At 40.9% G+C, this 17580-nt stretch overlaps 19 non-coding genes across 19 annotated transcripts; 9 read left to right on the plus strand and 10 right to left on the minus strand.

The window, feature by feature from the left end:
• The first annotated feature begins 1402 nt into the window (after positions 1-1402).
• Positions 1403-1474, plus strand: trnap-agg (transfer RNA proline (anticodon AGG)). Its single transcript has one exon. It is a non-coding gene; the product is annotated as a tRNA-Pro (tRNA).
• Positions 1475-1752: 278 nt separating this feature from the next.
• Positions 1753-1824, minus strand: trnag-ucc (transfer RNA glycine (anticodon UCC)). The gene has a single exon. It is a non-coding gene; the product is annotated as a tRNA-Gly (tRNA).
• Positions 1825-2633: 809 nt separating this feature from the next.
• trnap-agg (transfer RNA proline (anticodon AGG)) lies at positions 2634-2705 on the plus strand. The gene has a single exon. It is a non-coding gene; the product is annotated as a tRNA-Pro (tRNA).
• A 278-nt stretch (positions 2706-2983) lies between these two features.
• On the minus strand, positions 2984-3055 carry trnag-ucc (transfer RNA glycine (anticodon UCC)). Its single transcript has one exon. It is a non-coding gene; the product is annotated as a tRNA-Gly (tRNA).
• A 3700-nt stretch (positions 3056-6755) lies between these two features.
• On the minus strand, positions 6756-6827 carry trnag-ucc (transfer RNA glycine (anticodon UCC)). The gene has a single exon. It is a non-coding gene; the product is annotated as a tRNA-Gly (tRNA).
• Positions 6828-7808: 981 nt separating this feature from the next.
• Positions 7809-7880, plus strand: trnap-agg (transfer RNA proline (anticodon AGG)). Its single transcript has one exon. It is a non-coding gene; the product is annotated as a tRNA-Pro (tRNA).
• Positions 7881-8158: 278 nt separating this feature from the next.
• On the minus strand, positions 8159-8230 carry trnag-ucc (transfer RNA glycine (anticodon UCC)). The gene has a single exon. It is a non-coding gene; the product is annotated as a tRNA-Gly (tRNA).
• Positions 8231-9039: 809 nt separating this feature from the next.
• trnap-agg (transfer RNA proline (anticodon AGG)) lies at positions 9040-9111 on the plus strand. The gene has a single exon. It is a non-coding gene; the product is annotated as a tRNA-Pro (tRNA).
• Positions 9112-9388: 277 nt separating this feature from the next.
• Positions 9389-9460, minus strand: trnag-ucc (transfer RNA glycine (anticodon UCC)). Its single transcript has one exon. It is a non-coding gene; the product is annotated as a tRNA-Gly (tRNA).
• Positions 9461-10269: 809 nt separating this feature from the next.
• On the plus strand, positions 10270-10341 carry trnap-agg (transfer RNA proline (anticodon AGG)). Its single transcript has one exon. It is a non-coding gene; the product is annotated as a tRNA-Pro (tRNA).
• Positions 10342-10618: 277 nt separating this feature from the next.
• trnag-ucc (transfer RNA glycine (anticodon UCC)) lies at positions 10619-10690 on the minus strand. The gene has a single exon. It is a non-coding gene; the product is annotated as a tRNA-Gly (tRNA).
• An 809-nt stretch (positions 10691-11499) lies between these two features.
• trnap-agg (transfer RNA proline (anticodon AGG)) lies at positions 11500-11571 on the plus strand. Its single transcript has one exon. It is a non-coding gene; the product is annotated as a tRNA-Pro (tRNA).
• Positions 11572-11848: 277 nt separating this feature from the next.
• On the minus strand, positions 11849-11920 carry trnag-ucc (transfer RNA glycine (anticodon UCC)). The gene has a single exon. It is a non-coding gene; the product is annotated as a tRNA-Gly (tRNA).
• Positions 11921-12729: 809 nt separating this feature from the next.
• On the plus strand, positions 12730-12801 carry trnap-agg (transfer RNA proline (anticodon AGG)). The gene has a single exon. It is a non-coding gene; the product is annotated as a tRNA-Pro (tRNA).
• Positions 12802-13079: 278 nt separating this feature from the next.
• Positions 13080-13151, minus strand: trnag-ucc (transfer RNA glycine (anticodon UCC)). Its single transcript has one exon. It is a non-coding gene; the product is annotated as a tRNA-Gly (tRNA).
• A 981-nt stretch (positions 13152-14132) lies between these two features.
• trnap-agg (transfer RNA proline (anticodon AGG)) lies at positions 14133-14204 on the plus strand. Its single transcript has one exon. It is a non-coding gene; the product is annotated as a tRNA-Pro (tRNA).
• Positions 14205-14481: 277 nt separating this feature from the next.
• trnag-ucc (transfer RNA glycine (anticodon UCC)) lies at positions 14482-14553 on the minus strand. The gene has a single exon. It is a non-coding gene; the product is annotated as a tRNA-Gly (tRNA).
• Positions 14554-15362: 809 nt separating this feature from the next.
• On the plus strand, positions 15363-15434 carry trnap-agg (transfer RNA proline (anticodon AGG)). The gene has a single exon. It is a non-coding gene; the product is annotated as a tRNA-Pro (tRNA).
• A 277-nt stretch (positions 15435-15711) lies between these two features.
• trnag-ucc (transfer RNA glycine (anticodon UCC)) lies at positions 15712-15783 on the minus strand. The gene has a single exon. It is a non-coding gene; the product is annotated as a tRNA-Gly (tRNA).
• Positions 15784-17580: the final 1797 nt, after the last annotated feature.

Here is a 17580-nt window from a genome sequence, read left to right on the forward strand (position 1 = left end):
TGGATTCTACAAACAGAACTTGGCAACATAGACGGTTGTGACTTCAGACGAGTCTCCTGACACTTGTGGGGGATGTAGAGAACAATTGAGAATACCACCATGTTCGTGAGGGTCTCCTCATTCCAGAGAGTGGTCATATGAATTTGTAGGTCAAACGGTTCGGAAGCTAGAGATGTTTTTGTGAGAAGACCGATTATAGGTATTGTCTCATGGTTTGACAAAAACCGATCTAGGTCCACCATCTTTCACTGCAGATATGGAGGGGTAACATAAGCAGTTGTGGAGGATTGAGACGGATACGCCGAGTCTTAATCTCTCTAGTTGAAAACGGATCTATTTGAATGGGTATTTTCAAAATTAATTGACTTTGATTCACGTACCTTTGCGTCATTTGACTCAAAATAAATGAGTTCCATTCTTTTGGAAGTCTTATTTTTTCATTTGTTTTTTAAAAAATGAATTGATCTCATTTTGCACTTTATTAATTTGTAAAAACTCGTCATCATTTTGCTGTCGCGACTGAACAAGACAGAATGTGAAAGACACAGCAGATGAACTACAGAAGATTTGAACTGAAGCATGGTCAAGATTTTGGAAGACTGTTATGCTCACAAGTAAAGCACAAAACACTCACATGATGTTCAATCGTTCCAAGCACCATGGACACGTCAATCGATATCTTCACTGTCATTGCTGCAGAAAGCAAAAAAATAACTTGGTTGAAAAATCTATCATTTTACTCACTACAGGTTACCTTCAGATTAGTCCCGTGACACTTGTTGGGAACGTAGGGCAAAACGGAGAACATTGCGACAAGTGGGGTCACATTAGTTTGTAGCCCAAGATTTTGGATTCTACAAACAGAACTTGGCAACATAGACGGTTGTGACTTCAGACGAGTCTCCTGACACTTGTGGGGGATGTAGAGAAAAATTGAGAATACCACCATGTTCGTGAGGGTCTCCTCATTCCAGAGAGTGGTCATATGAATTTGTAGGTCAAACGGTTCGGAAGCTAGAGATGTTTTTGTGAGAAGACCGATTATAGGTATTGTCTCATGGTCTCATTTGACTCAAAATAAATGAGTTCCATTCTTTTGGAAGTCTTATTTTTTCATTTGTTTTTAAAAAAATGAATTGATCTCATTTTGCACTTTATTAATTTGTAAAAACTCGTCATCATTTTGCTGTCGCGACTGAACAAGACAGAATGTGAAAGACACAGCAGATGAACTACAGAAGATTTGAACTGAAGCATGGTCAAGATTTTGGAAGACTGTTATGCTCACAAGTAAAGCACAAAACACTCACATGATGTTCAATCGTTCCAAGCACCATGGACACGTCAATCGATATCTTCACTGTCATTGCTGCAGAAAGCAAAAAAATAACTTTTGGTATAAGGCTCGTTGGTCTAGGGGTATGATTCTCGCTTAGGGTGCGAGAGGTCCCGGGTTCAAATCCCGGATGAGCCCTTTTGCAGATCCTTGAACAATCTCAGACAGGCAGATCTTGTCGGAATGCCGACTATCACCTCTTGGGCGCAGGACAAGGTGGCTGAATGGTTTTGGCGATAGGACTGCAAATCTATTTTGATAAGCACTTGTTGGTTCAACGTCGCACAACATTTATTATTTTAGATAACCTGCAGAATGTAGGAGCAATTCTGACTTCCAAGTACAAGGATAATGATTCAAATGTAATACACTTGAAATGACATCCAGCCCCTAAAACAAATGAATTCCTCAGGCTCTGCATTGGCCGGGAATCGAACCCGGGTCAACTGCTTGGAAGGCAGCTATGCTCACCACTATACCACCAATGCTATGTGCAGCTCAGTAGCAACATTGAGACATCGACTCATAATTTGACCGTCATTTTGGTGGAAAGTGAAAATTCACTTTCACGGTTTAGGTGTATGATTATGGCTTAGGTTGCGAGAGGTCCCTGGTTGAAAAATCTATCATTTTAATCACTACAGGTTACCTTCAGATTAGTCCCGTGACACTTGTTGGGAACGTAGGGCAAAACGGAGAACATTGCGACAAGTGGGGTCACATTAGTTTGTAGCCCAAGATTTTGGATTCTACAAACAGAACTTGGCAACATAGACGGTTGTGACTTCAGACGAGTCTCCTGACACTTGTGGGGGATGTAGAGAAAAATTGAGAATACCACCATGTTCGTGAGGGTCTCCTCATTCCAGAGAGTGGTCATATGAATTTGTAGGTCAAACGGTTCGGAAGCTAGAGATGTTTTTGTGAGAAGACCGATTATAGGTATTGTCTCATGGTCTCATTTGACTCAAAATAAATGAGTTCCATTCTTTTGGAAGTCTTATTTTTTCATTTGTTTTTAAAAAAATGAATTGATCTCATTTTGCACTTTATTAATTTGTAAAAACTCGTCATCATTTTGCTGTCGCGACTGAACAAGACAGAATGTGAAAGACACAGCAGATGAACTACAGAAGATTTGAACTGAAGCATGGTCAAGATTTTGGAAGACTGTTATGCTCACAAGTAAAGCACAAAACACTCACATGATGTTCAATCGTTCCAAGCACCATGGACACGTCAATCGATATCTTCACTGTCATTGCTGCAGAAAGCAAAAAAATAACTTTTGGTATAAGGCTCGTTGGTCTAGGGGTATGATTCTCGCTTAGGGTGCGAGAGGTCCCGGGTTCAAATCCCGGATGAGCCCTTTTGCAGATCCTTGAACAATCTCAGACAGGCAGATCTTGTCGGAATGCCGACTATCACCTCTTGGGCGCAGGACAAGGTGGCTGAATGGTTTTGGCGATAGGACTGCAAATCTATTTTGATAAGCACTTGTTGGTTCAACGTCGCACAACATTTATTATTTTAGATAACCTGCAGAATGTAGGAGCAATTCTGACTTCCAAGTACAAGGATAATGATTCAAATGTAATACACTTGAAATGACATCCAGCCCCTAAAACAAATGAATTCCTCAGGCTCTGCATTGGCCGGGAATCGAACCCGGGTCAACTGCTTGGAAGGCAGCTATGCTCACCACTATACCACCAATGCTATGTGCAGCTCAGTAGCAACATTGAGACATCGACTCATAATTTGACCGTCATTTTGGTGGAAAGTGAAAATTCACTTTCACGGTTTAGGTGTATGATTATGGCTTAGGTTGCGAGAGGTCCCTGGTTGAAAAATCTATCATTTTAATCACTACAGGTTACCTTCAGATTAGTCCCGTGACACTTGTTGGGAACGTAGGGCAAAACGGAGAACATTGCAACAAGTGGGGTCACATTAGTTTGTAGCCCAAGATTTTGGATTCTACAAACAGAACTTGGCAACATAGACGGTTGTGACTTCAGACGAGTCTCCTGACACTTGTGGGGGATGTAGAGAACAATTGAGAATACCACCATGTTCGTGAGGGTCTCCTCATTCCAGAGAGTGGTCATATGAATTTGTAGGTCAAACGGTTCGGAAGCTAGAGATGTTTTTGTGAGAAGACCGATTATAGGTATTGTCTCATGGTTTGACAAAAACCGATCTAGGTCCACCATCTTTCACTGCAGATATGGAGGGGTAACATAAGCAGTTGTGGAGGATTGAGACGGATACGCCGAGTCTTAATCTCTCTAGTTGAAAACGGATCTATTTGAATGGGTATTTTCAAAATTAATTGACTTTGATTCACGTACCTTTGCGTCATTTGACTCAAAATAAATGAGTTCCATTCTTTTGGAAGTCTTATTTTTTCATTTGTTTTTAAAAAAATGAATTGATCTCATTTTGCACTTTATTAATTTGTAAAAACTCGTCATCATTTTGCTGTCGCGACTGAACAAGACAGAATGTGAAAGACACAGCAGATGAACTACAGAAGATTTGAACTGAAGCATGGTCAAGATTTTGGAAGACTGTTATGCTCACAAGTAAAGCACAAAACACTCACATGATGTTCAATCGTTCCAAGCACCATGGACACGTCAATCGATATCTTCACTGTCATTGCTGCAGAAAGCAAAAAAATAACTTGGTTGAAAAATCTATCATTTTAATCACTACAGGTTACCTTCAGATTAGTCCCGTGACACTTGTTGGGAACGTAGGGCAAAACGGAGAACATTGCGACAAGTGGGGTCACATTAGTTTGTAGCCCAAGATTTTGGATTCTACAAACAGAACTTGGCAACATAGACGGTTGTGACTTCAGACGAGTCTCCTGACACTTGTGGGGGATGTAGAGAACAATTGAGAATACCACCATGTTCGTGAGGGTCTCCTCATTCCAGAGAGTGGTCATATGAATTTGTAGGTCAAACGGTTCGGAAGCTAGAGATGTTTTTGTGAGAAGACCGATTATAGGTATTGTCTCATGGTTTGACAAAAACCGATCTAGGTCCACCATCTTTCACTGCAGATATGGAGGGGTAACATAAGCAGTTGTGGAGGATTGAGACGGATACGCCGAGTCTTAATCTCTCTAGTTGAAAACGGATCTATTTGAATGGGTATTTTCAAAATTAATTGACTTTGATTCACGTACCTTTGCGTCATTTGACTCAAAATAAATGAGTTCCATTCTTTTGGAAGTCTTATTTTTTCATTTGTTTTTAAAAAAATGAATTGATCTCATTTTGCACTTTATTAATTTGTAAAAACTCGTCATCATTTTGCTGTCGCGACTGAACAAGACAGAATGTGAAAGACACAGCAGATGAACTACAGAAGATTTGAACTGAAGCATGGTCAAGATTTTGGAAGACTGTTATGCTCACAAGTAAAGCACAAAACACTCACATGATGTTCAATCGTTCCAAGCACCATGGACACGTCAATCGATATCTTCACTGTCATTGCTGCAGAAAGCAAAAAAATAACTTGGTTGAAAAATCTATCATTTTAATCACTACAGGTTACCTTCAGATTAGTCCCGTGACACTTGTTGGGAACGTAGGGCAAAACGGAGAACATTGCGACAAGTGGGGTCACATTAGTTTGTAGCCCAAGATTTTGGATTCTACAAACAGAACTTGGCAACATAGACGGTTGTGACTTCAGACGAGTCTCCTGACACTTGTGGGGGATGTAGAGAACAATTGAGAATACCACCATGTTCGTGAGGGTCTCCTCATTCCAGAGAGTGGTCATATGAATTTGTAGGTCAAACGGTTCGGAAGCTAGAGATGTTTTTGTGAGAAGACCGATTATAGGTATTGTCTCATGGTTTGACAAAAACCGATCTAGGTCCACCATCTTTCACTGCAGATATGGAGGGGTAACATAAGCAGTTGTGGAGGATTGAGACGGATACGCCGAGTCTTAATCTCTCTAGTTGAAAACGGATCTATTTGAATGGGTATTTTCAAAATTAATTGACTTTGATTCACGTACCTTTGCGTCATTTGACTCAAAATAAATGAGTTCCATTCTTTTGGAAGTCTTATTTTTTCATTTGTTTTTAAAAAAATGAATTGATCTCATTTTGCACTTTATTAATTTGTAAAAACTCGTCATCATTTTGCTGTCGCGACTGAACAAGACAGAATGTGAAAGACACAGCAGATGAACTACAGAAGATTTGAACTGAAGCATGGTCAAGATTTTGGAAGACTGTTATGCTCACAAGTAAAGCACAAAACACTCACATGATGTTCAATCGTTCCAAGCACCATGGACACGTCAATCGATATCTTCACTGTCATTGCTGCAGAAAGCAAAAAAATAACTTGGTTGAAAAATCTATCATTTTAATCACTACAGGTTACCTTCAGATTAGTCCCGTGACACTTGTTGGGAACGTAGGGCAAAACGGAGAACATTGCGACAAGTGGGGTCACATTAGTTTGTAGCCCAAGATTTTGGATTCTACAAACAGAACTTGGCAACATAGACGGTTGTGACTTCAGACGAGTCTCCTGACACTTGTGGGGGATGTAGAGAACAATTGAGAATACCACCATGTTCGTGAGGGTCTCCTCATTCCAGAGAGTGGTCATATGAATTTGTAGGTCAAACGGTTCGGAAGCTAGAGATGTTTTTGTGAGAAGACCGATTATAGGTATTGTCTCATGGTCTCATTTGACTCAAAATAAATGAGTTCCATTCTTTTGGAAGTCTTATTTTTTCATTTGTTTTTAAAAAAATGAATTGATCTCATTTTGCACTTTATTAATTTGTAAAAACTCGTCATCATTTTGCTGTCACGACTGAACAAGACAGAATGTGAAAGACACAGCAGATGAACTACAGAAGATTTGAACTGAAGCATGGTCAAGATTTTGGAAGACTGTTATGCTCACAAGTAAAGCACAAAACACTCACATGATGTTCAATCGTTCCAAGCACCATGGACACGTCAATCGATATCTTCACTGTCATTGCTGCAGAAAGCAAAAAAATAACTTTTTGCATAAGGCTCGTTGGTCTAGGGGTATGATTCTCGCTTAGGTCCCGGGTTCCGGGTTCAAATCCCGGATGAGCCCTTTTGCAGATCCTTGAACAATCTCAGACAGGCAGATCTTGTCGGAATGCCGACTATCACCTCTTGGGCGCAGGACAAGGTGGCTGAATGGTTTTGGCGATAGGACTGCAAATCTATTTTGATAAGCACTTGTTGGTTCAACGTCGCACAACATTTATTATTTTAGATAACCTGCAGAATGTAGGAGCAATTCTGACTTCCAAGTACAAGGATAATGATTCAAATGTAATACACTTGAAATGACATCCAGCCCCTAAAACAAATGAATTCCTCAGGCTCTGCATTGGCCGGGAATCGAACCCGGGTCAACTGCTTGGAAGGCAGCTATGCTCACCACTATACCACCAATGCTATGTGCAGCTCAGTAGCAACATTGAGACATCGACTCATAATTTGACCGTCATTTTGGTGGAAAGTGATAATTCACTTTCACGGTTTAGGTGTATGATTATGGCTTAGGTTGCGAGAGGTCCCTGGTTGAAAAATCTATCATTTTAATCACTACAGGTTACCTTCAGATTAGTCCCGTGACACTTGTTGGGAACGTAGGGCAAAACGGAGAACATTGCGACAAGTGGGGTCACATTAGTTTGTAGCCCAAGATTTTGGATTCTACAAACAGAACTTGGCAACATAGACGGTTGTGACTTCAGACGAGTCTCCTGACACTTTTGGGGGATGTAGAGAAAAATTGAGAATACCACCATGTTCGTGAGGGTCTCCTCATTCCAGAGAGTGGTCATATGAATTTGTAGGTCAAACGGTTCGGAAGCTAGAGATGTTTTTGTGAGAAGACCGATTATAGGTATTGTCTCATGGTTTGACAAAAACCGATCTAGGTCCACCATCTTTCACTGCAGATATGGAGGGGTAACATAAGCAGTTGTGGAGGATTGAGACGGATACGCCGAGTCTTAATCTCTCTAGTTGAAAACGGATCTATTTGAATGGGTATTTTCAAAATTAATTGACTTTGATTCACGTACCTTTGCGTCATTTGACTCAAAATAAATGAGTTCCATTCTTTTGGAAGTCTTATTTTTTCATTTGTTTTTAAAAAAATGAATTGATCTCATTTTGCACTTTATTAATTTGTAAAAACTCGTCATCATTTTGCTGTCGCGACTGAACAAGACAGAATGTGAAAGACACAGCAGATGAACTACAGAAGATTTGAACTGAAGCATGGTCAAGATTTTGGAAGACTGTTATGCTCACAAGTAAAGCACAAAACACTCACATGATGTTCAATCGTTCCAAGCACCATGGACACGTCAATCGATATCTTCACTGTCATTGCTGCAGAAAGCAAAAAAATAACTTTTTGCATAAGGCTCGTTGGTCTAGGGGTATGATTCTCGCTTAGGGTGCGAGAGGTCCCGGGTTCAAATCCCGGATGAGCCCTTTTGCAGATCCTTGAACAATCTCAGACAGGCAGATCTTGTCGGAATGCCGACTATCACCTCTTGGGCGCAGGACAAGGTGGCTGAATGGTTTTGGCGATAGGACTGCAAATCTATTTTGATAAGCACTTGTTGGTTCAACGTCGCACAACATTTATTATTTTAGATAACCTGCAGAATGTAGGAGCAATTCTGACTTCCAAGTACAAGGATAATGATTCAAATGTAATACACTTGAAATGACATCCAGCCCCTAAAACAAATGAATTCCTCAGGCTCTGCATTGGCCGGGAATCGAACCCGGGTCAACTGCTTGGAAGGCAGCTATGCTCACCACTATACCACCAATGCTATGTGCAGCTCAGTAGCAACATTGAGACATCGACTCATAATTTGACCGTCATTTTGGTGGAAAGTGATAATTCACTTTCACGGTTTAGGTGTATGATTATGGCTTAGGTTGCGAGAGGTCCCTGGTTGAAAAATCTATCATTTTAATCACTACAGGTTACCTTCAGATTAGTCCCGTGACACTTGTTGGGAACGTAGGGCAAAACGGAGAACATTGCGACAAGTGGGGTCACATTAGTTTGTAGCCCAAGATTTTGGATTCTACAAACAGAACTTGGCAACATAGACGGTTGTGACTTCAGACGAGTCTCCTGACACTTGTGGGGGATGTAGAGAAAAATTGAGAATACCACCATGTTCGTGAGGGTCTCCTCATTCCAGAGAGTGGTCATATGAATTTGTAGGTCAAACGGTTCGGAAGCTAGAGATGTTTTTGTGAGAAGACCGATTATAGGTATTGTCTCATGGTCTCATTTGACTCAAAATAAATGAGTTCCATTCTTTTGGAAGTCTTATTTTTTCATTTGTTTTTAAAAAAATGAATTGATCTCATTTTGCACTTTATTAATTTGTAAAAACTCGTCATCATTTTGCTGTCGCGACTGAACAAGACAGAATGTGAAAGACACAGCAGATGAACTACAGAAGATTTGAACTGAAGCATGGTCAAGATTTTGGAAGACTGTTATGCTCACAAGTAAAGCACAAAACACTCACATGATGTTCAATCGTTCCAAGCACCATGGACACGTCAATCGATATCTTCACTGTCATTGCTGCAGAAAGCAAAAAAATAACTTTTTGCATAAGGCTCGTTGGTCTAGGGGTATGATTCTCGCTTAGGGTGCGAGAGGTCCCGGGTTCAAATCCCGGATGAGCCCTTTTGCAGATCCTGACAGATCTCAGACAGGCAGATCTTGTCGGAATGCCGACTATCACCTCTTGGGCGCAGGACAAGGTGGCTGAATGGTTTTGGCGATAGGACTGCAAATCTATTTTGATAAGCACTTGTTGGTTCAACGTCGCACAACATTTATTATTTTAGATAACCTGCAGAATGTAGGAGCAATTCTGACTTCCAAGTACAAGGATAATGATTCAAATGTAATACACTTGAAATGACATCCAGCCCCTAAAACAAATGAATTCCTCAGGCTCTGCATTGGCCGGGAATCGAACCCGGGTCAACTGCTTGGAAGGCAGCTATGCTCACCACTATACCACCAATGCTATGTGCAGCTCAGTAGCAACATTGAGACATCGACTCATAATTTGACCGTCATTTTGGTGGAAAGTGATAATTCACTTTCACGGTTTAGGTGTATGATTATGGCTTAGGTTGCGAGAGGTCCCTGGTTGAAAAATCTATCATTTTAATCACTACAGGTTACCTTCAGATTAGTCCCGTGACACTTGTTGGGAACGTAGGGCAAAACGGAGAACATTGCGACAAGTGGGGTCACATTAGTTTGTAGCCCAAGATTTTGGATTCTACAAACAGAACTTGGCAACATAGACGGTTGTGACTTCAGACGAGTCTCCTGACACTTGTGGGGGATGTAGAGAAAAATTGAGAATACCACCATGTTCGTGAGGGTCTCCTCATTCCAGAGAGTGGTCATATGAATTTGTAGGTCAAACGGTTCGGAAGCTAGAGATGTTTTTGTGAGAAGACCGATTATAGGTATTGTCTCATGGTCTCATTTGACTCAAAATAAATGAGTTCCATTCTTTTGGAAGTCTTATTTTTTCATTTGTTTTTAAAAAAATGAATTGATCTCATTTTGCACTTTATTAATTTGTAAAAACTCGTCATCATTTTGCTGTCGCGACTGAACAAGACAGAATGTGAAAGACACAGCAGATGAACTACAGAAGATTTGAACTGAAGCATGGTCAAGATTTTGGAAGACTGTTATGCTCACAAGTAAAGCACAAAACACTCACATGATGTTCAATCGTTCCAAGCACCATGGACACGTCAATCGATATCTTCACTGTCATTGCTGCAGAAAGCAAAAAAATAACTTTTTGCATAAGGCTCGTTGGTCTAGGGGTATGATTCTCGCTTAGGGTGCGAGAGGTCCCGGGTTCAAATCCCGGATGAGCCCTTTTGCAGATCCTGACAGATCTCAGACAGGCAGATCTTGTCGGAATGCCGACTATCACCTCTTGGGCGCAGGACAAGGTGGCTGAATGGTTTTGGCGATAGGACTGCAAATCTATTTTGATAAGCACTTGTTGGTTCAACGTCGCACAACATTTATTATTTTAGATAACCTGCAGAATGTAGGAGCAATTCTGACTTCCAAGTACAAGGATAATGATTCAAATGTAATACACTTGAAATGACATCCAGCCCCTAAAACAAATGAATTCCTCAGGCTCTGCATTGGCCGGGAATCGAACCCGGGTCAACTGCTTGGAAGGCAGCTATGCTCACCACTATACCACCAATGCTATGTGCAGCTCAGTAGCAACATTGAGACATCGACTCATAATTTGACCGTCATTTTGGTGGAAAGTGATAATTCACTTTCACGGTTTAGGTGTATGATTATGGCTTAGGTTGCGAGAGGTCCCTGGTTGAAAAATCTATCATTTTAATCACTACAGGTTACCTTCAGATTAGTCCCGTGACACTTGTTGGGAACGTAGGGCAAAACGGAGAACATTGCGACAAGTGGGGTCACATTAGTTTGTAGCCCAAGATTTTGGATTCTACAAACAGAACTTGGCAACATAGACGGTTGTGACTTCAGACGAGTCTCCTGACACTTGTGGGGGATGTAGAGAAAAATTGAGAATACCACCATGTTCGTGAGGGTCTCCTCATTCCAGAGAGTGGTCATATGAATTTGTAGGTCAAACGGTTCGGAAGCTAGAGATGTTTTTGTGAGAAGACCGATTATAGGTATTGTCTCATGGTCTCATTTGACTCAAAATAAATGAGTTCCATTCTTTTGGAAGTCTTATTTTTTCATTTGTTTTTAAAAAAATGAATTGATCTCATTTTGCACTTTATTAATTTGTAAAAACTCGTCATCATTTTGCTGTCGCGACTGAACAAGACAGAATGTGAAAGACACAGCAGATGAACTACAGAAGATTTGAACTGAAGCATGGTCAAGATTTTGGAAGACTGTTATGCTCACAAGTAAAGCACAAAACACTCACATGATGTTCAATCGTTCCAAGCACCATGGACACGTCAATCGATATCTTCACTGTCATTGCTGCAGAAAGCAAAAAAATAACTTTTTGCATAAGGCTCGTTGGTCTAGGGGTATGATTCTCGCTTAGGGTGCGAGAGGTCCCGGGTTCAAATCCCGGATGAGCCCTTTTGCAGATCCTGACAGATCTCAGACAGGCAGATCTTGTCGGAATGCCGACTATCACCTCTTGGGCGCAGGACAAGGTGGCTGAATGGTTTTGGCGATAGGACTGCAAATCTATTTTGATAAGCACTTGTTGGTTCAACGTCGCACAACATTTATTATTTTAGATAACCTGCAGAATGTAGGAGCAATTCTGACTTCCAAGTACAAGGATAATGATTCAAATGTAATACACTTGAAATGACATCCAGCCCCTAAAACAAATGAATTCCTCAGGCTCTGCATTGGCCGGGAATCGAACCCGGGTCAACTGCTTGGAAGGCAGCTATGCTCACCACTATACCACCAATGCTATGTGCAGCTCAGTAGCAACATTGAGACATCGACTCATAATTTGACCGTCATTTTGGTGGAAAGTGATAATTCACTTTCACGGTTTAGGTGTATGATTATGGCTTAGGTTGCGAGAGGTCCCTGGTTGAAAAATCTATCATTTTAATCACTACAGGTTACCTTCAGATTAGTCCCGTGACACTTGTTGGGAACGTAGGGCAAAACGGAGAACATTGCGACAAGTGGGGTCACATTAGTTTGTAGCCCAAGATTTTGGATTCTACAAACAGAACTTGGCAACATAGACGGTTGTGACTTCAGACGAGTCTCCTGACACTTGTGGGGGATGTAGAGAACAATTGAGAATACCACCATGTTCGTGAGGGTCTCCTCATTCCAGAGAGTGGTCATATGAATTTGTAGGTCAAACGGTTCGGAAGCTAGAGATGTTTTTGTGAGAAGACCGATTATAGGTATTGTCTCATGGTCTCATTTGACTCAAAATAAATGAGTTCCATTCTTTTGGAAGTCTTATTTTTTCATTTGTTTTTAAAAAAATGAATTGATCTCATTTTGCACTTTATTAATTTGTAAAAACTCGTCATCATTTTGCTGTCGCGACTGAACAAGACAGAATGTGAAAGACACAGCAGATGAACTACAGAAGATTTGAACTGAAGCATGGTCAAGATTTTGGAAGACTGTTATGCTCACAAGTAAAGCACAAAACACTCACATGATGTTCAATCGTTCCAAGCACCATGGACACGTCAATCGATATCTTCACTGTCATTGCTGCAGAAAGCAAAAAAATAACTTTTTGCATAAGGCTCGTTGGTCTAGGGGTATGATTCTCGCTTAGGGTGCGAGAGGTCCCGGGTTCAAATCCCGGATGAGCCCTTTTGCAGATCCTTGAACAATCTCAGACAGGCAGATCTTGTCGGAATGCCGACTATCACCTCTTGGGCGCAGGACAAGGTGGCTGAATGGTTTTGGCGATAGGACTGCAAATCTATTTTGATAAGCACTTGTTGGTTCAACGTCGCACAACATTTATTATTTTAGATAACCTGCAGAATGTAGGAGCAATTCTGACTTCCAAGTACAAGGATAATGATTCAAATGTAATACACTTGAAATGACATCCAGCCCCTAAAACAAATGAATTCCTCAGGCTCTGCATTGGCCGGGAATCGAACCCGGGTCAACTGCTTGGAAGGCAGCTATGCTCACCACTATACCACCAATGCTATGTGCAGCTCAGTAGCAACATTGAGACATCGACTCATAATTTGACCGTCATTTTGGTGGAAAGTGATAATTCACTTTCACGGTTTAGGTGTATGATTATGGCTTAGGTTGCGAGAGGTCCCTGGTTGAAAAATCTATCATTTTAATCACTACAGGTTACCTTCAGATTAGTCCCGTGACACTTGTTGGGAACGTAGGGCAAAACGGAGAACATTGCGACAAGTGGGGTCACATTAGTTTGTAGCCCAAGATTTTGGATTCTACAAACAGAACTTGGCAACATAGACGGTTGTGACTTCAGACGAGTCTCCTGACACTTTTGGGGGATGTAGAGAAAAATTGAGAATACCACCATGTTCGTGAGGGTCTCCTCATTCCAGAGAGTGGTCATATGAATTTGTAGGTCAAACGGTTCGGAAGCTAGAGATGTTTTTGTGAGAAGACCGATTATAGGTATTGTCTCATGGTTTGACAAAAACCGATCTAGGTCCACCATCTTTCACTGCAGATATGGAGGGGTAACATAAGCAGTTGTGGAGGATTGAGACGGATACGCCGAGTCTTAATCTCTCTAGTTGAAAACGGATCTATTTGAATGGGTATTTTCAAAATTAATTGACTTTGATTCACGTACCTTTGCGTCATTTGACTCAAAATAAATGAGTTCCATTCTTTTGGAAGTCTTATTTTTTCATTTGTTTTTAAAAAAATGAATTGATCTCATTTTGCACTTTATTAATTTGTAAAAACTCGTCATCATTTTGCTGTCGCGACTGAACAAGACAGAATGTGAAAGACACAGCAGATGAACTACAGAAGATTTGAACTGAAGCATGGTCAAGATTTTGGAAGACTGTTATGCTCACAAGTAAAGCACAAAACACTCACATGATGTTCAATCGTTCCAAGCACCATGGACACGTCAATCGATATCTTCACTGTCATTGCTGCAGAAAGCAAAAAAATAACTTTTTGCATAAGGCTCGTTGGTCTAGGGGTATGATTCTCGCTTAGGGTGCGAGAGGTCCCGGGTTCAAATCCCGGATGAGCCCTTTTGCAGATCCTGACAGATCTCAGACAGGCAGATCTTGTCGGAATGCCGACTATCACCTCTTGGGCGCAGGACAAGGTGGCTGAATGGTTTTGGCGATAGGACTGCAAATCTATTTTGATAAGCACTTGTTGGTTCAACGTCGCACAACATTTATTATTTTAGATAACCTGCAGAATGTAGGAGCAATTCTGACTTCCAAGTACAAGGATAATGATTCAAATGTAATACACTTGAAATGACATCCAGCCCCTAAAACAAATGAATTCCTCAGGCTCTGCATTGGCCGGGAATCGAACCCGGGTCAACTGCTTGGAAGGCAGCTATGCTCACCACTATACCACCAATGCTATGTGCAGCTCAGTAGCAACATTGAGACATCGACTCATAATTTGACCGTCATTTTGGTGGAAAGTGATAATTCACTTTCACGGTTTAGGTGTATGATTATGGCTTAGGTTGCGAGAGGTCCCTGGTTGAAAAATCTATCATTTTAATCACTACAGGTTACCTTCAGATTAGTCCCGTGACACTTGTTGGGAACGTAGGGCAAAACGGAGAACATTGCGACAAGTGGGGTCACATTAGTTTGTAGCCCAAGATTTTGGATTCTACAAACAGAACTTGGCAACATAGACGGTTGTGACTTCAGACGAGTCTCCTGACACTTGTGGGGGATGTAGAGAAAAATTGAGAATACCACCATGTTCGTGAGGGTCTCCTCATTCCAGAGAGTGGTCATATGAATTTGTAGGTCAAACGGTTCGGAAGCTAGAGATGTTTTTGTGAGAAGACCGATTATAGGTATTGTCTCATGGTCTCATTTGACTCAAAATAAATGAGTTCCATTCTTTTGGAAGTCTTATTTTTTCATTTGTTTTTAAAAAAATGAATTGATCTCATTTTGCACTTTATTAATTTGTAAAAACTCGTCATCATTTTGCTGTCGCGACTGAACAAGACAGAATGTGAAAGACACAGCAGATGAACTACAGAAGATTTGAACTGAAGCATGGTCAAGATTTTGGAAGACTGTTATGCTCACAAGTAAAGCACAAAACACTCACATGATGTTCAATCGTTCCAAGCACCATGGACACGTCAATCGATATCTTCACTGTCATTGCTGCAGAAAGCAAAAAAATAACTTTTTGCATAAGGCTCGTTGGTCTAGGGGTATGATTCTCGCTTAGGGTGCGAGAGGTCCCGGGTTCAAATCCCGGATGAGCCCTTTTGCAGATCCTGACAGATCTCAGACAGGCAGATCTTGTCGGAATGCCGACTATCACCTCTTGGGCGCAGGACAAGGTGGCTGAATGGTTTTGGCGATAGGACTGCAAATCTATTTTGATAAGCACTTGTTGGTTCAACGTCGCACAACATTTATTATTTTAGATAACCTGCAGAATGTAGGAGCAATTCTGACTTCCAAGTACAAGGATAATGATTCAAATGTAATACACTTGAAATGACATCCAGCCCCTAAAACAAATGAATTCCTCAGGCTCTGCATTGGCCGGGAATCGAACCCGGGTCAACTGCTTGGAAGGCAGCTATGCTCACCACTATACCACCAATGCTATGTGCAGCTCAGTAGCAACATTGAGACATCGACTCATAATTTGACCGTCATTTTGGTGGAAAGTGATAATTCACTTTCACGGTTTAGGTGTATGATTATGGCTTAGGTTGCGAGAGGTCCCTGGTTGAAAAATCTATCATTTTAATCACTACAGGTTACCTTCAGATTAGTCCCGTGACACTTGTTGGGAACGTAGGGCAAAACGGAGAACATTGCGACAAGTGGGGTCACATTAGTTTGTAGCCCAAGATTTTGGATTCTACAAACAGAACTTGGCAACATAGACGGTTGTGACTTCAGACGAGTCTCCTGACACTTGTGGGGGATGTAGAGAAAAATTGAGAATACCACCATGTTCGTGAGGGTCTCCTCATTCCAGAGAGTGGTCATATGAATTTGTAGGTCAAACGGTTCGGAAGCTAGAGATGTTTTTGTGAGAAGACCGATTATAGGTATTGTCTCATGGTTTGACAAAAACCGATCTAGGTCCACCATCTTTCACTGCAGATATGGAGGGGTAACATAAGCAGTTGTGGAGGATTGAGACGGATACGCCGAGTCTTAATCTCTCTAGTTGAAAACGGATCTATTTGAATGGGTATTTTCAAAATTAAATGACTTTGATTCACGTACCTTTGCGTCATTTGACTCAAAATAAATGAGTTCCATTCTTTTGGAAGTCTTATTTTTTCATTTGTTTTTAAAAAAATGAATTGATCTCATTTTGCACTTTATTAATTTGTAAAAACTCGTCATCATTTTGCTGTCGCGACTGAACAAGACAGAATGTGAAAGACACAGCAGATGAACTACAGAATATTTGAACTGAAGCATGGTCAAGATTTTGGAAGACTGTTATGCTCACAAGTAAAGCACAAAACACTCACATGATGTTCAATCGTTCCAAGCACCATGGACACGTCAATCGATATCTTCACTGTCATTGCTGCAGAAAGCAAAAAAATAACTTGGTTGAAAAATCTATCATTTTAATCACTACAGGTTACCTTCAGATTAGTCCCGTGACACTTGTTGGGAACGTAGGGCAAAACGGAGAACATTGCGACAAGTGGGGTCACATTAGTTTGTAGCCCAAGATTTTGGATTCTACAAACAGAACTTGGCAACATAGACGGTTGTGACTTCAGACGAGTCTCCTGACACTTGTGGGGGATGTAGAGAAAAATTGAGAATACCACCATGTTCGTGAGGGTCTCCTCATTCCAGAGAGTGGTCATATGAATTTGTAGGTCAAACGGTTCGGAAGCTAGAGATGTTTTTGTGAGAAGACCGATTATAGGTATTGTCTCATGGTTTGACAAAAACCGATCTAGGTCCACCATCTTTCACTGCAGATATGGAGGGGTAACATAAGCAGTTGTGGAGGATTGAGACGGATACGCCGAGTCTTAATCTCTCTAGTTGAAAACGGATCTATTTGAATGGGTATTTTCAAAATTAAATGACTTTGATTCACGTACCTTTGCGTCATTTGACTCAAAATAAATGAGTTCCATTCTTTTGGAAGTCTTATTTTTTCATTTGTTTTTAAAAAAATGAATTGATCTCATTTTGCACTTTATTAATTTGTAAAAACTCGTCATCATTTTGCTGTCGCGACTGAACAAGACAGAATGTGAAAGACACAGCAGATGAACTACAGAATATTTGAACTGAAGCATGGTCAAGATTTTGGAAGACTGTTATGCTCACAAGTAAAGCACAAAACACTCACATGATGTTCAATCGTTCCAAGCACCATGGACACGTCAATCGATATCTTCACTGTCATTGC

Source organism: Oncorhynchus mykiss, chromosome 9 (genome assembly GCF_057628025.1).
Source record: "Oncorhynchus mykiss isolate SJ-2025 chromosome 9, ASM5762802v1, whole genome shotgun sequence".
NCBI lineage: Eukaryota > Metazoa > Chordata > Actinopteri > Salmoniformes > Salmonidae > Oncorhynchus > Oncorhynchus mykiss.